At 47.2% G+C, this 15,907-nt stretch overlaps 1 protein-coding gene across 2 annotated transcripts in view; it reads right to left on the bottom strand.

The window, feature by feature from the left end:
- Positions 1–15,907, bottom strand: part of TLN2 (talin 2) — a 422,410-nt gene that overhangs the window by 340,341 nt on the left and 66,162 nt on the right. For both annotated transcript variants that reach the window (XM_082737314.1, XM_082737312.1), the window contains exon 2: positions 9,855–9,944. The gene's annotated coding sequence lies outside the window, so the exon portion shown is untranslated. The remainder of the gene's footprint in view (positions 1–9,854; positions 9,945–15,907) is intronic.

Raw genomic sequence — 15,907 nt, forward strand, 5'->3', positions numbered from 1 at the left:
ACTTCAATTATTTGCAACATTCACCCCTTCTGCATTCCTCCTTGCTAGAGGACACCCAAGTAAAAGAGGTACCGCTCCATTTTCATGGGATTACTTTTCATTCACCTTGCTCTTCCCCATACCTGTGTATGTGTGTGTATTTCCTGAACATTTTACTCCTATTCCGTCAACCTCAGCTTCCCTCCCCACCCAGGACCAGCACCAGATCATAACTACTTAGTTATTTCTGTATTAGGCACAGACTGGCTGTTAGAAGAAGGAAGAAGGAAGAACAAAAAGTGACACGCATGTAACTTAGGTCCCCTCCTGATGAGAAAAACTCCAAAGGTAGAAGAGCAAATGACATACTTAACAGTAAAGAATATCCACAGTCCTGGGGCGCCTGGGTGGCTCAGTCATTAAGCATCTTCCTTCAGCTCAGGTCAGGATCCCAGGATCCTGGGATTGAGTCCCCACATCAGGCTCCTTGCTCAGTGGGAAGCGTCACCCTCTCCTGTTCTCCCTGCTTGTGTTCCCTCTCTCACTGTGTGTGTGTGTGTCTCTCTCTCTGTCAAATAAATAAATAAATAAATAAATAAATAAATAAATAAATAAAATCTTTAAAAAAAAAAAAAAAAAAAGGAGCATCTGCAGCCCTGAGAAACATTTGCTGATACCAAGGCACAAGAGAAGGAATTAAATTATTAAAGTCATTTTGGAGAAGATGGAATGTCTCCACATCTAGTTTTCCTAAGGCTGCCTGTAATTTTTACTCCAATTCAGACACAAGCAAACCTCTGGGAATATATGCCCAGGCCTATTGAATTCTCCAAGCAGCTGTCTTTGGTATGTGTTGAGGGCCCACTGTCACTGCTGATTCTTCTGAGGACATTGACAAACGTGTCCCAAGTCACGCAGGGATAACCCCCCACAAATAAGCACAGGCATTACAACTGCTCAGATCTTAAAAAAAAAAGAGAGAGAGAGAAACAAATGAACCCATAAATCAATTAAATCTTAGCAATTGTCCTTTTAATTTAAAAGCCCTGACCTCAAGGATACTGCCTGAGTCCTATTCCTCTGTGTTCTCCCACTTTTTTTTTTTTTAACAGTATACGAGGACCATAAGGGTAGAGAAGTATTCCTAATACTTTATTTACAAAGAGTACCGTTTTTCCCTCTTAATCCTACAGTGAATTGCATGCAGTCATTTTGTTTGTTTCTATAGCAACAAGTGGGAACAACAGTTCCAGGGGTCAACAAGGTCAAATGTCCAACAGATGTTGGTCCAACAACTGTCCAACACAAAACAATGAAATTAACTGGAAGAAGTTTGAGAAGCACTAATACAGGATAAAGCCTGTCCAAAAATCCAACTGGAAGTATCCAGAGCTCTCAGAAGTGTATCCTTCCCACACAGCAGCCTCCACAGTCCTGAGAGTCACATTTATAAAGGGAACCCATCATCACTGTAAGAGCAACCATCATGGGACTTACCAACCTGAAATGGTAACAACTTGCAAGCTGATGAAACCACATTAGGCCAACCTGCCATTGGCATCTCAAGAGAAGAGCTTCGTGGGCAAGGAATGCAGTCGCGGCACCTGGACCTTCCTCTTTAGCACTGACAGCCCTGTCAAGTGTGCAAGAGGAAGGGAGTTCTGGGTCCTAACGGCTCCTCTGCTCCTAGGTACTTCAGAGGCAGCCCGGACAGTCAGATGGCATCAAAGGGAACCCACTGTTCCCACCACAACCATGCCTCTACCTCTGCACGGACCTCACTCTTGCCGCAAGAGCACAGACAAGGTTGTTCTAACCTCAGGCAATTTCTTCCTCGCAAGTAGCTGTGGGCTCTGAGGACATCAACCCTTCTAACTCTATTCAAGCACACACGTTACAGAGGAAAAAGATCCCCACTTCAGGAAACTCCTATGTGTGAAAAGCACTGGCAAACCTGACCGAATTTTAAAGAAGAAGGTTCCCTTTCAATGCCCAGCTTCAAGGGCTCACATCCTCTAGAACACAGATTAAATCACACCAGTTCAACACCACATTAACCACAGGAGCCAAGCTACCGTGACCAGGATCAGGACAAAAGGACATCACACGCCTCCCGATGTGATGTACTAAGAGGCAAAGCATCATTCACGCAGGCTTCCTGACAAAAATACATGTCATCATGAGAGTGAAGAGTTACACAAACCTAAATTGCTACAAAATAATCTGCCCATATTCTTGAAAAATGTCACTATCATGAAAGGGGGGGGGGAGGCAGAGAAGATACTCCCAACCAAGAGACTACAGAGATATTACAACAGCATGCAGTCCGCAGAACCCTGGGTTGAACGCTAGGTTGAAGGAAAGAATTGCTGTGAAGGACATTATTGCGGTAAGTGGCGACATTTAGATACGAACTGTATATTAGGTAACAAAAGATCAACGTTATATAGGTCCTCCTTTTACAAACTGAACTGGTTATGAAAAGAAAGGTTCGTGTTGATAGGGAAAACATGAAGTATTCAGAGGTGAAGTGGTACAACGTCACTTTCAAATGGGCCAGAAAATAAAAGAGATGAAGATGATAAAGCAAATGCGGCAAATGATTTGTAATTGATCGTTTACATTTAAGCCACATGTGTATTCTTGCAGCTTTACTCTCAGTTTGAAGCTATTTCAAAAAACAAGTCTTTTAAAACAATATAAATGCACTTTGCAAAGGGTTTCCACGGAAACATCTGTCAACTAAGGCAAGGCTTCCTCCCCATCCTGTCTATATCTGTCACCATCGACTTGCCCATAGAACCAAGTGACTGTGCCCCTCTTCCACCTCCAGGCCAACTGGACACCTGGCTCCAGCTCAGCCATTTAGAGGCATCTCCTAGCCATCAGAAATTGAGGTATAAGGACTGAACCAGGAAGCTGTGAGGTGGTGAGCAAGACGGAGAGGTCTTCAAGTGTGAGGTCTCCACAGGAAGTATAGGCAGAGAGTTGATCTCCTTTTGATAAGAATAGAGGGGCTAGGACAATGCAGAAATATCCCAGCGCTGCTTCTCAAAGAGCAAGCACAAGCGAGCATGTATTGGGTGGTCCCCAGTGCTCTCCCAGGTACACAGTAAATGCTCAATAAAGGTCAGCTGCAGTTAAGGAGCTACACTGAATGCCACAAGGCCCACCCATTTCACTGAAGCTAGCTCACTTGTGTCTGTGCCTTGGCACACCAAGCCTTGACAACAGACCTCCATCAATGCAGAGGGATCACAGTCACCTTACAGTCTTCCACAAACAAGGCAGAACTCTACTGTAGTCACTTACCCCCCAATCTCATGCCTCTGTCCCTTTCTTCCCCATTAGAAGGGATGGCTCTTTTTCTCCTCAGCCCACAGCCTCTTACCCAGGGATGAAATGGCTATAATGCAGGGTACAGCCTGTAACAGGAACCACCCCACCTCTGCAGGACATCCCATAGTGCAGCCAACAGCAGCAAGGACAAGTCAGGGGTCCTGAGCAGTCAGAACACCTGCATCCTTGAGCTTACTCCAGCCACTAACCTCCCTGTCAAGCCTAGGAAATCATCATATTGGTTAGACCCTGTGGCAGATCCTTGGGGTAGATGGAATGGCCCCCCTAAGAGGTCTACATTGTCATCTAGAGGACCTGTGACAATGTTACATCCCAAGGCACAGCTGACTTCGCAAATAGGCTGAAGGACATTGAGCTAGTGAGATTTTTCCTAGATGATCCAGGTGGTCTCAGTGGAATCAGTGAGGTCCTCAAAAGCAGAGAAGGCTTCTTGGCTGTGGTCAGAGGCAGATAACGGGAAGCTGCATTTGAAGATGGGGCAACGGGGTCACTAGCCAAGGAAAGCACGTGGCCTCCAGAAGCTAGAAGAGGCAAAGGAATGGATTCTCCCCTGCGCCTCCCAGAGGAATACAGCCTGCCCACATCTTAGACCAGTGAGACAGACACTTCTATAGATTTGAAGTCTGGGAACACATGAGTGGTGTTTTAAGTCACTTATACTGCTGCTGCCACAGAGGACCACAAATTTAAACTGACACAGACCATATTCCCTCATCTGGAGAGGAGTGAGTTTTCCTCCTTTCTGAGAAATGGGATTAGTGGAGGCTAGAGACCCCCCTCTTGACTTCCCAGAAGCCCCTGGGGGTGCCCCAAAGATCTGCACCCCGGGGCCAAAAACCTGGCCCTTTAACAGGATTTCTAAAGGGAATTAATTCACAAAACCAATGACCTCCGTAACAGACTGAACTTCCTTGATATCATCTGCTATTGTTTTGTCCAATGTTTTGCCACCAGAGTTCTTTCTTCAGTAGTAAAAATAGAGTACGTCCCAAGTCAGTAATTGGCAGATCCCAGAGCACTAGCATCCAGATTACTCCAATTCATCAGAAAGCAACAACCCCCAGCATGTCCCCCCACCCCCAGCAACCACTCCCACCCCAGAGGGCTTTAGCGTGGCCTCTGATCCCGTAGTGAAATCACCATGGCCTCCTTCCAGGTTTCTGAGTCATCCTCACCACTGCAGGTCCAAGCAGCAGCAGCTGTACTGTGCACTCCACACAGCAAAGCCCCAGCCCGGCCCTGGAAATTCAGCAGCTGCACAGAGGTCAGCCGCCCTCCCGCCTCCCACCTCATTACTTTCCCTCACATCTTCTCCATTCCACTGCCCCTTCGTCTCATGGGAGCCATGCAGCTGGCCCACCATCACGCTGCCAAACGCAATTCATGGGTGCAGCCACGTGCTCTGGCTGCAGAGCCGAGCTCCGGAGCTGAGCGCCTCCACTCTCAGCAGGGCATCTGAGGGCATTTTTTATCGCGGAAATATTTTTATTGAACCAAACATCTGGAGAGACAGCTACTGTTCTGAAACCGACGCAGTCTCGTGAGTCGGGCTGGTGCCAAGCCTTGTGGTCGTAGTCAAGATGGATGTTTGAGCTTCCACTCCTTCGTTCTACTGTCAGCTGCCCAGTGTGTACCCCCCAAGGAGAGCAGTTCCCAGGGAAGGAGGTCCAGGCAGATCCAGGAGCAAAGAATGTAATGGCTTTTGACAGTCTTCAGTGCATCTACTCAAAACCGAAGCCTACCATCAAGCCACCCAGGAGATCCATCTGGAGACTGAGAACATCACTTTTTCAAGGCAAGAGTATGTCTACACCAAGGACTTGCGCTGGAAATGGTTCTGGCCTCAAGAGGTCTGCTCTAAGTGCAGGAATCGGCCAGACAGGGCACCGGCTGCCATACAGAGGAGAAAAGCCTATTATAGGGTGGGCAGATCAGCAAAACTCACCCCACAGGGAACTTTCTCAGCCTTTTCTCATCCTGTCAGCATCCACTCCCGTTCAAGAACAGATCTGCCACAGATGCCTGCTGACCGACTCTGCCCCAGAGAAATCTGTTTCTGACAAGTGTCAGTTCTTCTGGGTGCCTGGGAGACCCTCGACACAGACAGCTCAGCGTGGTCGTGGCAGGCAGTTGAGGAGTTCCCCTCTGAGCCAGAAAAGAGGGGGAGAAACTAGACACCGGAGAGAGGCCAGGGCCACCATGGGAAGCAAGGAGCAACCTCCAGGCTGACCCGTATCTTCCCTCTCAAACACGCTTCAACAGAAGTGGTCACTCCTAAGCATTTATCAACGCTGCACACCAATGGGTATAAACAAGAACAGGTGGGAGGCAGAGCAAAGGAGCCATCGGAGGAGGGGACCAGGCAAGCTCAGAGGGCCCCCTTAAGAAGTCCTTGAAGGTTGAACTGCAGAACCAGCAGAGACATCTTGGTAAACTCCAGCAGGTTAGAGACCTTGTTTGAAGACCTATGAACTCCCAGAGCTGGCATGGCCCTATTTTGGAAGGCTTTTGTATTTATCTGGCTTTCAAAATGACAAAAAATTTTTTAAGATCAACATTCTGTGTTACTGAGGGCCTTCACACCCTTGTTACAAATACAGATTAAATCATCTCTTACAAAGGTCAATTTTTTTAAGATTTTTTTTATTTATTTAAAAAATACTCATTGCAATATTATCAAGTAGGTAAATGGGGAGACAGAGGGCACAAAGCGTGGCCAGCAAGCAGAAAGTGAAAGGTCACATATAATTTTTTTTTTTTTAAAACAAGGAAAGATGTTAACAATTAAGAAATATGCAGTTGTTAAATTCAGGATACATTTTTATCAGCATGGAATTAATGTCCAGGATACATTTATTTTTTGAAGTATTGTGCGGAACATTATACTGTATTTTATTCAAATAACACAAAGGGCACAATGAGGACTTCAGGGGGAGTCCTGATACCACCTTGAAAAATTTTTTCTTCCCTCAAAAAACCAAGAGGTTTAACAATATCATTTGGTATGTTTGAGCCAGTAAGGGCTCTGTCTGCAAGGAGAGAGAAGTAAAAGCTGGCAGATTCCATTCTTCATTCCTTTAAGCAGCAACACTGCCTTTCCTTTTTAGTAAAAAGAAACATGCCTCGGAGGGTCCCAAATGAGAACAAGAATTGGGATCCGATGTCACCGTGAATCCCCAATTTCAGACAAGGTAAGAAACTGGTACTAAAATAAAATCTGTTTGCTGTGGGCAAAACCACTCCACGCCCAATCCCAACCCCAACCCCAACAGCTCTGTAACCAATGCTGGCTTTGCAGATGGGACATTCTGAATGGCAGATATGGACAGAATTTTGTCCAGCAGGTACCAGAGTAGTGTTTAACACTACATTTGAAAAGAGGAAAAGCCCGTTTCTCTGTCTCATAGCATCCTAAAGTTTGTCATATTGTGATTAAAAAAAAAAAAAAAAAGTACTATCTGGTACAAAGAGGGATACCAGTTCCAAATCTGACATTCAACACAGGCTCAGAAAGCTGTAGTCCTTGGCAAGGGTCGTCAATATGAGGCCTATCAATACGAAGGATCAGCAGGTCCCTTTTTAGTCATCTTTCCCTTCCTTTTCTTAAAATAACAGATTGTAAATTGCTATTGTAACTTTACCAAGTAAAAGGACCTTAAAAAAAAAAAAATACCAACCTGTTGAAGCAAAGAATGTTCTTTAAGACACTTATCCAACATCTTCCGCCCCATTGGCTCTCTCCCATTATCACAAACAATTGCAGACCCCAGAGAGGAGATCTTCTGAAGTCCACAAAAGCCAAGGACACGCCTACCGTCGTGTTTACTTGAGAAGGCTTATAATTACCAGAGACCAGTGTGACCACAGTTACCACTAAGTGTTTGCTCAGGGATCCATCAGCAGTGCCCATTAATTCTTTGCTCTTCAGACAGGTTAGTTTAGATAAGCAAATGGAAGAAGGAAATGACTTCGTGGGGTTCGTTTAACACACGTTTATGGGGCTCAAGGCTGAGTGCTGGGTCCCGGGATACAAGGATGGAGGAAGCATAATCCCGGTCCTCAAGGGACTCATTTCTGCAAAGAAATTGGCCTCAAAGAAAAGGAAAGAGCTTGGCTGGAGGGAATGGAGCCAGAAACAGGTGGAAAAGGACACTTCGGCCAGGCATCAAATGAGCAGCTGGGCTGTGTATATCGTACGGTAAGAGCATCATATCTACAACAAATCTCTGTGCCAGGCAAAGTCCCTGCCCTCCTTTTGCTGTTGAGGAAACAAACCCAGAAAATAGAAGGCCAAACAGAGGAGCCTCATCAAAACCTTGAAACCCTAATGCACTACAGTTGCAAATCTGACCCAGAACAGAGAAAACAATCCTGAGCAGAGAAAGGTTACTTCATGATTGTCTTTGTGTTTTTTTTTCTTTTTTAAAATTTTGGGGCGCCTGGGTGGCTCAGTGGGTTAAGCCGCTGCCTTCGGCTCAGGTCATGATCTCGGGGTCCTGGGATCGAGTCCCGCATCGGGCTCTCTGCTCAGCAGGGAGCCTGCTTCCTCCTCTCTCTCTCTGCCTGCCTCTCTGCCTACTTGTAATCTCTCTCTGTCAAATAAATAAATAAATCTTTAAAAAAATAAATAAATAAAAATAAAAAAAAATAAAATTTTATCCATTTATTTGACAGACAGAGATCACATGTAGGTAGAGAGGCAGGCAGAGAGAGAGGAGGAAGCAGGCTGCCCACCAAGCGACAGCCCGACGCAGGGCCCGATCCCAGGACCCCAGGATCATGACCCAAGCCGAAGGCAGAGGCCTCAACCCACTGAGTCACCCAGGCACCCCATGATGTCTTTGATACAGCAATCCTGCACAGGGGCCAGGAAATGGTCAGCCTGACCCCTCGCCTTCTGCCTCCAGCCATGAGCTCTGGATGACTAGGTTGTGGCACCGGCTCTGGGGATCACCGGGAGCCATCAGTCCCCTGGGAGAACTGGCCCACGGAGGCTAGCTGAGGCTAGCAGAGGTAGTACGAAAAGTGGGCCTCCTACATGAATATACAGCTCTTTCTGTCCATTCCCACCCCACACTGACCGAGTTCCTCCCCTAACTCAAGAGGCTGGACTGCCTATCGAAGCAACACTTTAAAACCGACACACAGGGAAAGGCCATATCCTCGAGGAGCACGAGAGTGGGAAAGATGGAAGAAAACATTAATAATCAGTAACTCCATCTTGCTACCAGCAGTAAAAATCCCATTTTTAGTGGGGATTCAGGTGGTAAAGGCCAGAGGAGGGAGAGCTCAGCCTGAAAGCCGGACACCAAAGGCACCTGCTGTGTGACGCGGCGAGTTCCTTCATCCCAGCCTCGGTGAGATGGTGAGTGCCCGCCTCACAGGCTGGAGGGAGGGCTAAGACACAAGGCTGTGTGCCAGGCTCTTAGCCTAGCGCCTAGTACACTGTGAGTACTCCCTCAATGGCTGTTGGAACTGCTAACTACTCAAGTGGTCTGTCCAGGTGGCTCCTCGGGAGATCAGCAGGACTTCTGAGACCTCCCCCCACCGCCCCCCACACACCCCTGGAGCAGATCCCCAAAGGTCACACTCAAAGGCAAATGTCCTATATTCCAAGAACCTTAGACCTTACTTCTCCGAACACGATCCACACAACGGTAGCACGGTCCACACAACGGTAGCACGGATACCACTGGGAACTTGTTAGAAAGGCACATTCCCAGGCCCCACCCAGACCGACCCAGTCAGGACCGGCTTTTTAATCAGATCCCCCAGTCGACCCTGCTTTAGAGCACTCAGAACAAAATCATCCACCCAGTTAGGGCTGTGACCGTGACAGTGTAGTTTTTACTTGGTCTTTCTCTTCCTTTCTGGAAGTTCCATGACCGCCCACACTGTGCCTACCTTAGCCACTGGCATATAGCACATCCATTCATTCACGTGAAGGATATTTGAGTATGAATGGGTCGTCTACCCGATAACAAGAGATCAAGCCTGTTTTAAGTGCACAGCAAAATGCAGGCAAGGATGTAAGAGAAACATGAAGAGACAGAATATGGGGAGGAGTCGGGGGAGGGGGGAAGAGGGTCTTTAAGGGAGTCAGAGAAGGCGTCTCTGAAAGGGAGGGTAACATGAGGACAAGACAGGATAGATGAGGAAGAACACGCAGGCTAACAGGAGGGCAGGCAGAAGCACAGCACCTGCATTTGCCCCATGAAGAGGCTGTTCCTGGGGGCTAGTAAAGATGGACAGTCAGTATTTGGCCCTGGTGGTAGAACAGAGAAGCCCTAAGCAGGCAGATTTGGAAGGCCCCGTGCCCTTTATGGCTGCTAGGGGCAGAAAGGTCACATCTGTGGTCACAGCTGCCATGTCCAAGGCTCCTGGAGCTGGGTGTGAGAAAGGCAGTCCCTCTGGGAGAGCTGGCGGGACGGTGGCACTACTGGCCACAACCCTCCAGCCCTCAAATTCCACAGGTCTATAGTTGCATGCCAAGTAGAAACGTGCAGGTTACTCACTGTTTTCAACAAGCTGATCCAGGAGTTTGTGGGCAGCAAGACAGCCAAGGGTCCAGGAACCCAGCCCAGATGTTACCCTACAGCAGCGCGCTGGCGAATAGGAGACAAAAGACATGTGTCAGGGCAGGTGGCCACCTTAGTGGGTATGAGATGTGTTCCCAACACTGAAGGACACCGGTGGGGTTCTCATGAGAAAGTGGGCAGAAAACCACTCCTGAGGCTATTGGTCTCTCTCTAGGCACTGCGCAGTACCCCCAGAGGGACAACCCGTCTGTCTTCAGTCTCAGGAGGGGCACCACCCCACCCCCGGCAGCCCCAGAGCAGCCCCTCGACAGATCCATCCAACATGGGGTCCCCGCTGCCTAGTGTCCTTGAGGTCATTGTACCCATCCTATCTTTACAGAGGAGAGAAATCATGACCAAGAGGAGCCGTTTTGCCCAAAATTAGTAGCAAGTAATGGTAACACCAGGAATGGAATCACAGAATCAAGTCTATAAAGCTTAAATTTACCTGTAAATTACTTTCCTTAATAGAACTCAGTTTCTAAATGTTACTCTTATTCCATCTGGCTCTTAACCGATGAAACAAGACAGAGCAGCCTGCATTTCCAAATCTTAATCCTTCCCCTAAATTCTCCCCCACCCCCCCCCAATCCCCAAAGACTTCAACTGCCTAAGTGAAACTCCTGGTTTTCTTCAAAAACATCATGTAAAAAAAAAAGGAAATCGTTCACATTTGAGTATGAGAAGTTGAAAAACCTTATAAACAAACAAACAAAAAACTTAACACCTAAAAAAAAAAATCTCAGTTTATGACCTATAAGGAACACAGAACCAGAACAAAAGCTCCTTTTCCAGACATCGGGTTTACAGATCCAAGAGGCCAGAATCCATCCAGGAATTGCTCCAAGACTAAGTAGGGCATTTCAAAATGGGTGAGCTAAGACTGTTGTCAACGGTCATTTCGTTCAAATGATATAGATGCTCAGAATGCTAATTCTCTAGGAAAGGAGTCTCATTATGTTTTTAAGTTAATCTTCATCCAATTATATATTTAAGCCATAATCATGGAAATAGCTCCTTCCCTGGGGTTTTAGTTCCAGCTGAGCCCGACAAGTCAAGGCATCCCTGGGCACATCACGCCGAACTCTGCTTTCCTGCCGTCACCTCCTCCATAAAAAGAACATGAAGCTCAGGGGTCCCGCAGCTAAGGAACTCAACAATTGCCGCACATTGCTGGAATAAAGCGGAAAGTAACCTCATGTTAAGTTAGGTCACAACACAGCATCATTACTCCCTACTCTGAAGACGCGAATGTCCCTCATTATAGATTTAAACGGCCACATCTCTCAAGGAAGTGACTAGGAAGTTTGTCCTAACAATAGCTGTATTTTGTTTCTAGGCAGTGAACGTCACAGCGACACATGTGCCCCTACCCTCACTAAATGGGTATTTGGATGTGTTTCCACAAAGGTCCATCATTTATAAGGCCAAGGTTAGGGTTTCTCTTGCATCAAATAGAACTTTGGCAGTGAGGTCATTTGTTTTTGAAACTACAGCAACCATCCCAATCCGGCCCCTACCCACCCCCACCCTCCCCATTCTGGCATTCTCGTTAGTTAACTCTGGGTCAAGAAAAGGAGATGCAGGCTTCAGAGAACATGTAAAGCCTGCTGGGCCACCCATGGGACGGTCAAGAATTCCACCCTGGACAATCCGCAGTATAACTTACTGCTCATTTCCCTTTCAACACTCAGGCACGCTCAGACGTACAAAGTCAACGCAGACACACCAGCAGATTGAATGTATTTCAACAAGTCTTCCACAGTTCCAGCATTCATTTAAAAAAAAAAAAAAAAAAAAAAAAAAAAAAAAAAACCACACACAACCTACCATGACGGCTGCGTAGCTCTTAACCTTATGGAGAAGGAGGGTCCACCAAGTCCTCTGGAAGGATCACGGACGCTTTCACCCAAAAGCATAGAATGCATGCGGTTTCAGAGTCCAAAAGCCACCTGAAGTTTCACTCTGTACGTCTGGCTAAGGACCCCTGCTGGATTGAAACGTTATAAGGAGTCCCCTATTCTAGTTCTCTCTGAACTTCCTATGACCCCTTTGTAAATGGGGGTGTGAATGACAACCCCATTTATAAAGTGATACACCAGAGCACGGACAACTGAGAAAATTGGCTTCTGGTAGCATTTATGGTGGAAAAAGTCAGACCCGCAGCTATCAACGCTCACAACAGCATGAGAGTTCTCTGTGCCTCTGGGGTCCTTTGCCAAACACTTTCAGCAGGAAGCTTCCCAAAGCTCTGTTTGTACTTGGTCACTGACTTTTCGAAACCCAGAATGAAATGAACATCAGGGAACAAAAATATACATTATTTAGGAATGCCTACATAGGTACTAACAATAAGAAAGGCAGGATTGGTCCCAACAGAAAGTTAAGACACTTGTCACCTCTGAGATCAAGGGGGAATTCTGTTCTGTATTTGTAACACTGATGGCTTAACCTGGTTCTAGGCTTGATGGACGTACCTTTTCCTGTTCACACTGATACCTAGACACTTTATACACTCTTCTATGGATAGGTCACAAAGCAATGTTTTTTTTCTTTTACAAAGGAGTTGGGAGTCAGGTCAATGACAAGGACTCTCAGCCCCCATTTAAGACACACAAGCAAGCCTGTGGAATGAGGTCTGTGTTTGTCAAAGGGTGGGGCCCACAGAGGAACAGTGAACATTCTGGCCCCAGGGGCACCGTCTATAAATACATTTTCATTTTTAAACGTCCACACCCTGGGGCAGTCCTGTGCTCTGAGGCTGAGGCCACGCTGACCTCTGGTGCTGCCTGTCACTCTGGGAAAAGCCAGTGTTGGGTTTCTGCAAACCCAGTGGTCTTTCCTCTTAAAGGCTCTGCCAGCCTATTCCTGCGGCACATTCTGTTACCAGGAACCAGCTCAGTCTTCCTGATCAGCTAAGAAGGCAGTGAAGGCCCGGAGGCTGCAGCAAGTTTGGAGGAACACTTGACACCTCCCCCTCTTCAGCTGGCTACAAAGGCCAAGGTTGCTTCGGTATTCTCCTTCGGGTGCCTCATCAATACTTGACCTTCCTCGGGAGAATTCTGCTCATTCAGGGGGTGGTCAAGTGACCTGCTTACCAAAAAATTGGTGAGGTATCTAGAGACATGAGCAGTCGAGTCTTAATTCCTATCCCTTTGCACACACTTACCCATATCATCTTGGCCAAATAAGAAGCGCATGCAATTCAGAAACGAGCCCTCTTTTTTTTTTTTTTTTAAGACAAAGGTGTCACGTTTATCTTTTGGTTATAATAGCCAATCATTGCCACCGTGACATTCAACAACATTGTCACCATTTTCAGACCTCTTGGATGGATACCCTGGGTAGACACAGCATAGCATGTGCCTAATAAAGGAAGTGCTGCTATCCCCTACCTCCTCTGAAAAGTCTATTCTCCTTGCTCAAATCTGGTTTAAAAAAGCAAAAGCCCAAGTAAGAATACAGAACCCACTCTTTAATAGGTCACTTTCTTTAGAAGTAAACATTCCACGGGATCCTGCCATCTCTGGAATCCAAGACAGGCCTGGCTTTCCTGTGTGTGTGTGTGTGTGTGTGTGTGTGTGTGTACATGCCTGCCAGTTTGAGTGTGTGTGTGTGTGTGTGCGCACGTGCGCACATACGAGTGAGTGCACGCACATGCAAGTGCACGCACATGCATCACAAGCCCAACATTCTTCTGATGAAATCAAAACAATAGCTTCCAGGGAAACCATTGCTAAGAGTTCAGGAAAAGTAAAGGCCTGCCAATTTCAGGAGGACAAAGGGTTTCAGCAACCAACAAGGGAACCAAATGATCTCATGCCCCTTTCCCACTGAGACTCTAAATGGGACCCTTCTCAAATTCAGAGTGCTCACTTACAGGCACAGTCACTGTTTCCACCCAATGGGACCCACGGGGGAGGAGAGCTCAACCGGGGAACAGATTCCAGAGGTAGCTTTATGATGTCTACCCCAGACAATCTGCAGACAAGGCCCCTCAGCCAAGGAGAGGGACTGACCCTCGTGGTGAGAAGTAAGATCCTGGTGTTAGTCATTGCATCTAACAGCTAGTTCCTTTCCACCAAGGTCCCGGCCAGGACTCAAAATAAACCCTCCAATGACAGCCCTGCATTTCTGGGGCATGGGCCTGTGCTCAAGTGTCATTCCTAGTGATCTCCACATGCCTTGGAGGACTTGGGCAGGAAAAGGCCACACCTCCAGGCCTCAGGTGCCTCTCCCTGCACGCCCTGGGTGACGGGATGGCCCCCAGCCCCGAAGCAGTGGTGGGAGGCATGAATGTGGCTCTGCTCCTGCAGCCCTCACGTCTGGCCCTTTTATTACACACCCAGATGACAGGCACTGCGCTGAGTGCTAAGAGAAGTCAATGGTTCCTTTTAAGGGCAAAAGGTTTTAAAGAGTCTCCCCTGCAAATGCCCCACACCTGCCACACACACACACACACACACACACACACACACACACACACAGAGTAGTAGCCGTACTTCTGGTATCTTCGGAGAAAAAAGATTAAGACAAAAATCCTCTAAAATAAATTTTCAATCAACCTCACTATTTCCTACATACTTTTTTAAAATAGTGGAGTAATTCCAGTACAGTTTTATTCCACAGGCAATACTTGACGCAGAAGGATTAAGGATCCCTTGACTAACTCCCACACACGACAGCCTGTGTTCTGCCCCAAACTAGGGCTGGGGTTGCAGTTGGGGGATAAAAATGACCCCAAAAAAGCCCCAAAATACTGGCCGTACTTCAAGGCTATTGGAAGGTAACTTTAGGTCTCAAGTGAAGGTAGGAAATAATTTTTATGTAAGCCACAATTTGCATCATCTCCCACAGCTGGGCGTCTTCTCCTCTGCCCCATCCCAACCAGTGCCCCCCCAATACATTCTCCTGTAATTCCCTGTGCATATTTTGGGAAACCCCCACCAGTGAGCTGTTCATACTGTTCTAGAATCCTAATCCTCTCTCCTCTCCAGTCTCAGCCTGGAGCTCCTATAGAGCAAAGACTTCTCCTGGAGGCATCCCTCGCACCCTACCCAGGGTACGCAGCAGGCTCAGAGCAAGCAAACACTGAGAAGGGGCAGGAAGGATTCTTGACTGAGAACTTCACAGACAATTAACATAAGTTAAGAATTTGGGGAGGAAGAAGAGGGTGACTGGATCTCCTCCAAGTGCAGCATAACTCAGTGATTCCATGTTCACGCTTGAAAACTTGCAACTGTAATAAAGATACAAAAAGAAAAAAAAAAAAAATCAAGTCTTCCCAAAGGCCCAGGCTATATGAGCAGCCTGGCTTCCCCATCTGTCAGTCTAACAACAGCAGAAAGACCCGAATTTTGACTCAAAGGTGTTCATTTTCTTCTTCCCTGTGCCTTTCTGTCCTGCCTGCAATGCTGCCTTCTCTACCTCCTTCCCCCCTTCTCCCCTGGGTGTGTTCTCCACACATTAGAGGTATATTTCAAATTTCTTACCTTGGGATAGGAGGCCCTGCACAGTTAGATCCCTACCTGATTTCCAGACTCAGCGCCTTCCTACAGATAGACACACACACACACACACACACACACACACACACACACACACACACCGCCTCCACGAACCACAAACCAGACTCCAGAGTGTTCTGGGATTCTCTCCGCCCCACCACTTCCTGCCTTCACTCATCCACTTTGGGGTCTGTGCCCAAGTCCCACTCCTTTTAGGAAAGCCCAACCAGCATCACCGGATATAAATTTACCTTCCCCCAAAATCCAGCTCACATTCCGCCACCAGCCCTAAGACAACCCCTTTAATGCTCCCCCTCAAAATGAGTCTTTCTTTCCCTTACATGCCTTACCCTTTTGTCTCATTGTGGCAGACCTCAGACCAGAGAGTTAGCTTCTGGGTGCCTTTCACCTCCCTGAGAGATCCTGGCAGGCCAGGAAGCCACCACCTTTACCTTTGTGCCCAACACAGCATCCAACATCAAC

Source organism: Mustela nivalis (genome assembly GCF_964662115.1).
Source record: "Mustela nivalis genome assembly, chromosome: 6".
NCBI lineage: Eukaryota > Metazoa > Chordata > Mammalia > Carnivora > Mustelidae > Mustela > Mustela nivalis.